Source organism: Centrocercus urophasianus, unplaced genomic scaffold (assembly GCF_019232065.1).
Source record: "Centrocercus urophasianus isolate 14NV4802_14NV808 unplaced genomic scaffold, USGS_Curo_1.0 seq_11, whole genome shotgun sequence".
Classification (NCBI taxonomy): domain Eukaryota; kingdom Metazoa; phylum Chordata; class Aves; order Galliformes; family Phasianidae; genus Centrocercus; species Centrocercus urophasianus.
The window spans coordinates 49,855,389-49,866,296 of record NW_024884253.1 but is presented as its reverse complement, the minus strand read 5'-3'; positions in this window follow the sequence as shown (position 1 = coordinate 49,866,296).

The following is a 10,908-nucleotide window of genomic DNA, read 5'->3' as shown; positions in this document are numbered from 1 at the left end:
TGCATGTATATTGAAGCATAATTCACTATTTTGGAAACATTGTTGACAGTACAATTCTGAATTCATATTTTATAGAACACTCTCTCCATGTACTCATCATTCTCTTGTGTTTTCTAACTGGCTTAGCACTCCCTTTCCTTTATTTGGAAATGACGTAGCCATCCCAGAGCTCAAATTAGATAGGCACGCTGATAAGAAAGGTCTAGAATCACATAGAGACAAAAGATTAGTACAGAGATAGTACTGAAGGGAGGCCAAACACAATACTAGGGCTGCCCTAAAATGTAATGCCTCCTGCTTTATTATATTGGCCAATGAAATTGGATGGTGCGTTTGCTGATGAAGAAGCAAAATTTCTTCTGACAGGTTCCTGGCAATACCAGGTAAAGTATTCACAGATGGGCCAGTAGTCATACACAGAAAGAAGAACTGAACTCACCCAGCTGGTGAAGAGGGTCTACTGGCCATACAGCACTCCTAAGGAAGCAGCCCAGGCCCAACAGATGCCCTCCCTTCAGTGGCTGCCCTTGTACGAGCCCAGAGTGGGTCCACCTCTTCTGAGCACATGGAGAGCACAGGAGCAAACAGTGTGCCTGTGCTCCTTGGGCCAGCCATACTTCTTCACCAGGTACTCAATCATCAGTTCAAATCCTGACCTAACAGTTCCCGTACCTAATGATGTCAGTAGAGATTAAATCTTTCTGCCAATATCCTGTTCTGTTTTGTTCTTGTGTGACAGATGGCAGCAGAGGGGCAGTCTGCTTAAATGGCATCTGACACTGAAGTTCATTTGAAGCAAATGTGTGTCACTGAATTCTTTCATGTGGAAAAAATGTCATCTATTGACATTTGCTGGTACTTGCTGAGCATTTATGGACACCAAACAGTGAGTGTGAAAACAGTGGAGGTGGATGGTGTGTTTCAGCCTTGGTGACAGTGACATGAAAGACAAGCCACATTCTGGATGGCTATGCAGACTGTTATGAGCATGATGTGCAGGCTCTTGTTCATCACTGGCAGAAATACATAGCTAATTGGGGTGATAAACTATGGCAATATTGTATGAATTATAAAAATTTTATGCAATCTGTTAAGATTCTGTTCTGGTGGATTACTTTCAAACTAAAGCCAATTAAATTATTATATATTTTAAAATTCTGTGTTACTGGGCCTGTCACAACAGCGCCAACCCTGAATTTGTTAATATTTTATGGTTAAATTCTCAGCATTAGATTTTATTTCTTTATGATTTTAACATCACATTGAATCACTGTTCTGCCATTTTTGGACCACTGAACCTGGGGCTTCTAATTCTCTTCCATTCCAAACTATACAGGCAATTCTCATTACACCACTGTTTTTTTCAAAAGAATGAATTTTAACAGGGTTGTTAAAAAAATTGAACTACTTTTATGCAAAAGGCTATCAAATAGTTTATAAGTTATAAAGAAACAGAAATATTACACAGTTCCATATGCATGTTCCATGTGTAACAATCTGGCTCTTTTATAAAAAACACAAGCACCAGTGTTTTTTATGTTTAAATTACTATGTTCTCTGAGTACTAAAAATATTTATAATAACCTTCTCACCACCACATATTGACACCATCATGGTGAGCTTCTATACTTTCACTATGTCTTAAAACTTCTGTAAATTGTGTTTTGTTTGGTAAGTATTTCCTTATGAAGACCTTGATTCCAGAAAGTATATTAGTTTATATTGTCTTGCATGCCTCTCATCAGAGTACTTACATTTATATGTTAACTCAGTTCTAGTAGCAAGCTCTTTCTAAGTCTCTTAGCAATATGAGAGTTTTCCAGATAATGTGTAACCCTTGTTTCTGGTATTAGAAACATAATGCTTGAAAAGAATTGGCTGTGGAGGTGAATGATTGGATGTGATAAAGAAAGAAAAACAAATGCAATAATAATAATTTGTAGTTGTAATTTATTGCTCAATGTTTGACAATTTCTGGGAAGATTAACACTATTTAATATTTGCCAAGTGCAAATATGATTTAGCACACTAGCTGAGTGCCTAAGATGCCAGAATTCTTCATTCAGCCCTCGGTAGAGTGGAGAACAGGAAGAAAATTCCAACCTCAAAATCAAAACTGACTTTTAATTTTCAAATTTTCAATGTGATTTTGGCTAGAAAACTACATGTCAACTGGCAGAATCTCTTCCTCTGGTGGCTGAGATGCATCTATGCTTCTTCCTGACACTTCCTGCATCTCCTAGGATGCAGAATCCCTTACTAAGGATCTCCTCCCCAGGATCATTCTAAATACTCTTCACTGTGCTGCTTATCTTTGCATGCTTTCCACATCAAAATTAAAAGCCCGTCCTGAAACAAATCTTATCATCTTGAATGTCCTTCAGAGACTTTTTCTCTTCAATTTAAATCTAAAGGTTACCAGACAAGGAAATGCCTTGCTGACTTCAATGTTGTACCCAGGAAGGGTCAATTAATGTTTGCCCAAAAACTATTTTAACAAGTTCATGTTTCTCCATAAACTATGAAGTTTATGCTTTTGGTCTTCAAATTTAATGTTCTTCAATTTTACACAAAATAAAACACAGTATTTTATTAACATAATCTTTATGAGGTCTGCTCTGAAATGGCTGCTGTCTGTAGGAAAAGCTCAGTTCAGTAGTCTGACAGAAATGGATTTTTTCTTCTCTTGTGGAGCCCCAGAAGCAAGATGTGTTACTTTGATAGCATTCAGTGACATTCAGTTTCCTCTTATGTCTGCAGTTCCATACTTTGTGACAAAGACCTGTTTCTGCACTGAGAATAAACTGAAAACTTGAAAAGTTTTCTTATTAGGAAGAAATGAACATTGTGATAGTCGGAACTGTGCAAGCAGTATGTGGAAATAATTACCATGAATGGCTTCAAGTACAATACAGTGTAGCTTGATACACAGCCCTTGTAAGGCCCCCTCTGCAGTTGGTGCAGATCCAGAGGAGGGCCACTAAGATGCTCAGAGGGCTGGAGCACCTTTCTTATGAAGAAAGGTTGAGGGAATTGGGCTTGTTCAGCCTGGAGAAGTGAAGGCTCCAGGGAGACCTCACACTTGAAGGGAGCTTATAAAAATACAGAGAGTGACATATTACGTGGTCTGACTTTAGGTAGGTAGGTATTACGTGGTCTGACATGGTAGGACAAAACTAGTCCATAATTCTATGATTCAATGGTCTCTCGAAGTAATATACAATATTTTAACATTAGGTTTTAAATCCTCTTGTTTTCAGCAAATATAACATCCATTTTTCCTTCGAAGGAAGCTTCCCTAACAATCCTTAAAACTCTCCTTTATTTAGTGTTTGAATCCAAACTCATCTCTGACTGTGGTGATGTTATTTGCTGAGGTATGGATCCCCAGCAGGTAGGGTTTTAAGAGTTAATAGTTACAAGGACATTCGTGGGTGTTAAAATGAAATAGTTAGATCTAAATGAAGCCAGTCCTATGACAGGAGATGTCAACCAAGACAGCTGAGTTTTGGGAAGCAGTTTGAAAGGACCTGTTTATCTGACTTTGAGACAGAGTCTTTATATAGAGTTCTTTGTATAAATGTGTAGTGGAGAGAAAACTAGGAAGTCTGTTCTCTCTGTTGGATTAACACTTATTTTTTTGGAGCGTCCCTTAATTTCAGTTTAGTGGATTTTTTTTTCTATAATATTAATAATTATGCCTCATAATCCTATTACATAGTCATGTTTAATTAGCTTTGAAGGGTTTTATGGTTATAGCATAGTCCACCTGTCAAGGGCTGGAAGTACTAACAGGTTAGCAGAGATTTTACAAAATATTTCATATAATTTCTAGTCATCTTTTTTTCAAAATTGAGGAGTCCTCATCTCTTTTTGTATGAAAGTTGTCCTATTCACAGCACTCTTCAACCTTTCTCTCTATTTCTGTTATTGACTATTTGGTTATTAATGGTAACCGTGACTAGTTTCTGAGAAGTGGATGCATTTCTTTTCTTGGTGGCATAAATAAGTTTTCTGTTCCCTTATCTAATAGTTCCTAAAATACTCTTGCTCACTGCTGAGTGGGGAGCTATGGTTTTCAATTTACTCCAAAACTTCTATTCCCGAGTCATAGTAATAATTTAGAATTCATCTTTTTCTATCAATAAATATTTTTCTCATGTGCAATACTTTGCTCTTACCACCACTGAACTCTGTCTGCCCTTTTATCTCCCAGAAATCCAATAGAATGAGATTCTTCACAACTTCTTGCAGTTGTTTTTTGACTATCTTGAATACCTTTGTATCACCAGGAGACTGTCACTTTCCTGCTCATCTTCTTGTTCAGAGCATTCAGCAAAATGGAATCCTCAGTATGGGAAAAAAGTGCTTGGTAATTGAACACTGAACTATTTTTGGTCAAGAGCATTTATTGTTGAATCCACAACTTATTGGAAGTCAGACAATTTTGGATTAGAGAGATACAGTAAGTATCACAGAGTATACTCAGGTCCTTTCCTTTCCTAGGTCTTTTGGATTGAGGGAGCAGAACTGGAAGGCAGGATGCCTGCTGATCGGGAAGTGCGCTGAGATTTCTCCTACAGACTTAGATTCTAATTTCATTTCTAATTTGGAATGGCTCCCAGTGCTCTGCACGGCCTGTCTAAATGACTAGAAGGTAAGTCTTTAAAATAATAAACTGAATTAGAGATTTAATAGTCGAAGATGTTAACTTTGAAATGACAGCTGTGATTTGTCCTTAGAGGCATTACATAGGATATTGTCTGCATGAGTGAAAAGGAAATTGCTAAGGTAACTCTCTGCATTCCTGGAAGCTTTAATGAATACTTAGCCAAATTTATCTTTGAACTGTGGCACAAAAGCAGTCTTTGCAGCAGCCCCTTCACTTAGATAACAATGATGTGTGGCTGTAATGAGAACAGACTGAATGTGTTTTATAAATGTGTAAGGCCACAGGGATGTCTGTTCTGAGAATGGGATACTTTGTTCCATCTTGATTCCAGACGAGTTTCTTTGTGTTGTTGTAGGCAAGTCTCTTGTTTCCCTAAGGAATAATTTGCATGACATGGAAGCCCAAGTCTGATGATATATTCTAGCCAATCTGCATCATCATGTGTGTTGTAGGTAAACATGTTTTCCTGCTCTGAATTTGTCTTGCAGCCAGAGAGGATCAATGATAGCCTGAAGATCAGAATGCCCAAGTTCCCATCTCTCAGCTGCATGTTTGTATTGCTCAGCCAGACATCAAGCTGCACAAGATCGGGAACTCAGGGTTTTGTGTGGGATGCAGACATGAGCTAGAGACAGCAAAAGGTTCTGTACTACGGCTTATAGAAGATTGTCTCGCTTTTGCAGCATGAGCCTGCTTTTAAGGAAACAGCAAGGTGGTTCCCTTTCTGTGTCAGGGTTATGACATGCATAGTGGAATGTACTCAAAGCAACTGCTGGATTGTATTTGAATGCAATCTACAAGCTGTTTCAGGAGTGAATATAAAGTGTTGTGGCTGTGAATAACTGTTCTGTTGTTTAAAGGTACAGTCCAACTTAAGATCACTGAGATATGTAAAGAGTGGATGTTGGCTTCTTAGCACTAGCTGTTTCCACCTACAGATCTGCTTTTGTTTTGTTGCACTGCTTATATAGAAAGTCCCCCAGTTTTGAAGGGTCTACTAGAAAGCTGGTGTACCATAGGAGTAACTTTCTGGATTTGGGAGTAATTTTGAAGAGAACAGAAGTTAGGTATAACTTCAACACACCAATGAGACAGTAAGACTGTGCACTCCCTGAATAAAAGGGACTACATCTAGATAGTCACTATAGGCATGTACCCCTCTTTAGAATAGATAGCAGTGCTGTCACCAAAGTGTCAAAGAGTTAAGTTTTAAATATAAGGGAAGATCAGTGATAATTGTGACTCTGATGAGGAACTCTCAATATTGTCTCTCTTGCCTCCTTTTTTCCCTCTTTCATACCATCTACTTTCTGAAATAATTTCAAAAGATATTTTCCAGTTTATTTTGGAAGGATGGTGAGATATGAGTTTAGCAGCTGGTTCAGGCATGTATTTCCTCTGAGATTTGGTCCTTCATCTGTGAAATGAAGGTGTTACTTCACAAAGTTGTCATGAAGATAAATTTAGTAGAAGCTCTGTGATGTGCCAGTGGAGTTCCTGACTAATTAGCTTTGCTCATCTCTTTCTCCTCAGGCATATTTTCTCTTTTATCCATTTCTTCTTCACTAATATTAAAAGGCTACTTTTACTGTTTGCAGTAGTGATGCTATTCTAATAACTTAAAATATTTCTTATTTATTGTTTTTCAGATGGCCTTGTCTATCTAGTACTAAGTGGATATTGTTTTAACAGATTTCTATTGTCTCTGTTTTCTGCTTATTTTCTTTTAAGAAATGAAACGTCTGACACATTGTCCTTGATTAAATAATGAATTTAAGGACTGGAGATCATTGTATTATGCATTAAGAACTGAATTTTCAAGCTGAGGTTCTCACTTTGCATCCAGGTTTCTTTCTGAAGCCTTCAAGTAATTTAAAGCACGCAAGTACAGACTTTTCCTAGTCTTGCTTCCTGCTCATTGATCTGATTAGAGTCTGCCTTTGCAGACAGTTGAATCAGCAAATCTGGAAGTGCAGAAACTGCATAGATGTTGAGCTAGTTTTTCCACTGGAGAAATCATAAAGTGCTGTTGTGTCTCCTCTCAGGCTAGCAGCTTTAAAACTATACTTGGATTATTTTTGAGCTGGGACTGGTGTATACTAGCTTGCCTTCCTTCATCAGTTTGCCAGAAACTGCAGATCACCTTTGGGTAAAACAAGAACAAGAAAACTCTGTGAGCCATTTGTGTAGGAAGAGTCTGTGTAGACAACAGAAACTGACAGGAAAGGGATAAGGAGAAACTGTAAAGTGATTTCAAATGGATGACTAACAACTCTGTTGGGGTACCTACTCTGGTGTAAAAATGGGCTTTGTGTCAAAAGAAAATCTGTGAAGACTGAGAAGTGGAATAAAATACCTACCCTCCCTCTCAAATGAGATGCAGAAACAAAACAGTACTTCCTGTATTTAATGTGTAAGGCCTCACTAAATGCTTATTTGGTAACTTCATTTTATTTCTCAACCTACTTTTAACGCCTGATATATCCCACTTAGTCCCTTTGCATAAACAAGGAATGTTGCAAATAAGCACAATAATATTTATTAGTAGGATCTCTAGTTGATCACTGTTTAAGTGTGAAAGTTTCATACTAAGATAAAAACTCCTATAAAGAAAATCAGTTGTTTACTTAAATATCTAGAACTAAGAACATTTCAGAAAGAAAATAGTTCTTAAATAGAAGATTTAAATATATTTATTTGGAAGAGTAAGTTGAAAATATTCTATATAGCCATATATATATGTTAAGAAGTCTGCCTCTACTCTTCTTTCATATCTTTTGGGGAATGTTTTATGGTTGTGTATCCATCTCCTGCAGTGGATGTTTTGGGACTTCAGTTGTCCTCTAGACTGAGTTATAGAGCATTTATGCAACAGCTTCTCTTGATGTGTGGTGAATAGTACAACAGTGAATCACTTGACACTGAATGCTTCAGCAATCCAAAGGCTCAAAGCCATAAATCCCATAAATCAGGTCCTAGAAGCTCTGAGGCTAGACTTTTAATATAGAAAGATTATACAGTGCTCTGTTGTCTTTTTGGTAACTTTACTCTCTCAAATATTATGTGTCTGTGAGACACATCTGTCTTTCACTGCCAGGACTGCCCTGTTGCCTGCTGAGTTTGCCGTGATTTGTTCTGACATCCTTGAAGTGAAAATCCAAGAGTGCCATCTGTCAACCTGGGGCTCTTTGTAAGGGCTTGATGTCCACTGAAAGGGAATCAGTTCTCCAGGTGGGAACCCCATTTTGGACTGATAAAACCAAGAAGATACATTACAGCATAACATGAGAGAGTCTCGCAGTGGGTATCTCACTCTTCATTGTTTCTACTTTTTTTAGATCTCTGGTAAACTGTGCCCTTTGTGTGAGTTAGGCTTGTCCCCTAAGTTGTTTCAGCAAATTAAGCTCTTCTGCATTTAAATCTGCCCCCTTAATCTTCCAGTTAACCATAACCAGCACTGACCTTTTATGTGAGCTCTAAGACTACACCTTGGAACACTTTCTTGGAACATGGTCTACAAGGTTTCAGAAGAATGAAGCAGCCCTATAGGGTCCTGCTTTTTAATCCAAGCTAGGACATAACTGTATAGAAACTCCTGTTTTGGGCCTCTCTGTTTTGGGCTGGATGTTAAAGGGAGAGCTGAAGACCTACCTAATTCTTTAAAGGAAGAAGAGGAGCTGCCCGTATCTACTGATGACCTTCAGTGTTGTGTTTATTGAAGAAGTGTGAGATACTTGGATGTGGAGGTGGAGATCTCTGATGCTTTCTTGCAGCAGCCTTGGCTGTTCGAATTATCTTGGATGTGAGTGAACAGAAGGGGCTTGCTCAGCCTTGAGGGACATAGATTTTTTTAAAAGGCCATTGCAAAGCTGGCTCTAGATACAACCAAACATGTTTCAAACTGGAGACAAGATATCAAGAGCAGGCAACGTTCAATATGAGCTACATCTTGGCAGAGGTTTCAGGGAAAGGGGCTGCCCCTTCTGCTGCAGGATACAAAGACTGTAACTTTTGATGACATTTAATGTTGAAAAAGATAAGCATCTGCAAGCAGGAGGCTTTGTCCTTCATCTCCTAAAGGGAAATGAAGTCTTGCAGAAGGTAACTGTATCAAAATATCACAACACACTGATCAATTTCATTTGTGTGAGGCTATAGGCACCTCTTGCAGTTGTTTGCTTCCCTCTTCCTTGTCTTAACAGGTTCAAACTAATGGTTGTTACTTGGACTGTGGGGGAATGGCAACACAAAGTAGAAATCTCTGTATTTTCCATTATATCGAGAAATTGGACTCAATGATCTTTGTGGGTCCATTACATTTTATGATATTCTATGATTTTATATGGGATGGAGCTGAAACAGTAAAATGATAATACTCCATTTATGGTGTCCATGTGTACAGACTCAGAGTATGGAGCTTGTACTTTTCCAGCATTAAATAGAAACTTCTGACTTTCTGATTTTTTGTATATTCATATTTTAAATGTTATAAAAACACAAAAATATAGCTGGGCTGGCCAGGAAGAAATTGTATTCCCAGAGAATGCTTAGCTTTTTAAACAGGGCAAATCACAAATCTCAAGTTATTTTGTGCTGTAGAATGTGAAACATGACCAGCATTCTCAAAGAAAGAGAAAGGTATCAGTAAAAGGTTCAATCCAAAACATTCTGTGATTCTAAGTGAAAAGAGGGGAATAAATAAAAGATTATTGTGCGTTGATTACTTTGTGTTCACTTTTGCTTTCAGCCATGCTCAAACTGTGTTGACTGTAATAGCAGTTAACATATTAAAAATATCCAATTGTTATGCATGAAAACAAAGAGCTCTTTTACTACAGTATTTTGTAATACATTTTAAAAGCAATCAATGGACAAAGAGAAGGCAACTGATGTTATTTATCTTGTGGAAGGACTTGTGCAAGTCCTTTTACATGATCCCCCACCATACCCTTATCTCTAAATGGGAGAGGTATGGATTTGAAGGGTGGACCATTCGGTGGATAAAAAATTGGTTGAAAGGTGAGAGCCAGAGGGTTGGTCAATGATTCTGAACTGGCATACAAGTGCAGGCTGGTGATGAGCAGTGTCCCCTAGGGGTCGGTCTTGGGACTGGTACTCCTTAACTTCATCAATGGCATAGATGATGGGATTGAGTGTGGGTGCCCTGTCCCTGTAGGTGTTTAAGGCCAGATTGGATGGGGCCCTGGGAAATCTGATCTAGTACTTGATCTAGCAGCTGGCAGCACTGCCTGTAGCAGGGGAGGTTGGAACTTGATGATCCTTGAAGTCTCTTCCAACCCAAGCCATTCATGATTCAATGATTCAATGATATACTTTCTACTGGCAATTTCTTGTGTTTAGTAGAGACATAGTCAGGCATGTGGGATGTTTTGTTTTGTTTTAGCTAAGTTTTTAAAGGCATAAGGTGTTAACTCTATTCCGCCCTCCTGCTTTGTGAAGGAGCCATACCTCTGAAACAGTAACATCTACTGGCCTCTCCATCCCATTTGGAACTCAGGTGCTGTTTTCTACAATGAGGAAGTTAATTCTGCACAGCAAGATATCCTTTCAGATAAGATATGCATGAATAAGATATTTAATACAGACTGAGCAATGCAGGAAGAACGGAGCATGTTTACTTGCTCATGACTGTGGAAGGCACTACAAATTCCATTAAAATAAATAGAGGAGAAATTACTGGATTATTTGGAATGCTAATGTCGCTGTAGAGAGATAACATTTAAAGTACAATTTCCTAGCTAATTATCCTATCTATATGTTTCCTTTATAAGATACTTAAACTCCTACTGATTCAAGAAAGTACAGCATCATTAATTTTTATGGAAAGGGCTCCTAAATGAAGAAGTAGAATACACTTTAATAGGAAATCACAGCAGGGTTGTGTGGTTCACAGACCCAGTATCTATGATAAAACTCTGATGGCTTTTCCTATTATTTACCAAGATTTAAACTTTGCTGCCTGTTGCATTTATATTGCTGTATTCTCAACAACTACACTGAAGGCAAATCACCTGTAGGGCTATATGAAAATTGTTGCCTTGATGTCACAATTCTCTTGTGCCTTAGCTAGAAGGTTAGATAAATTTTTGTTTCTCTATAGTCCCTGTCAAAAACATACGTTGCAGTAAAATTAATTCTTGTTAGTACTGTCTCTGTCACATATCTGAATAAAGTTTTATTTCAAATATCCTAGGGAAAAAATAATCGAAAAAATA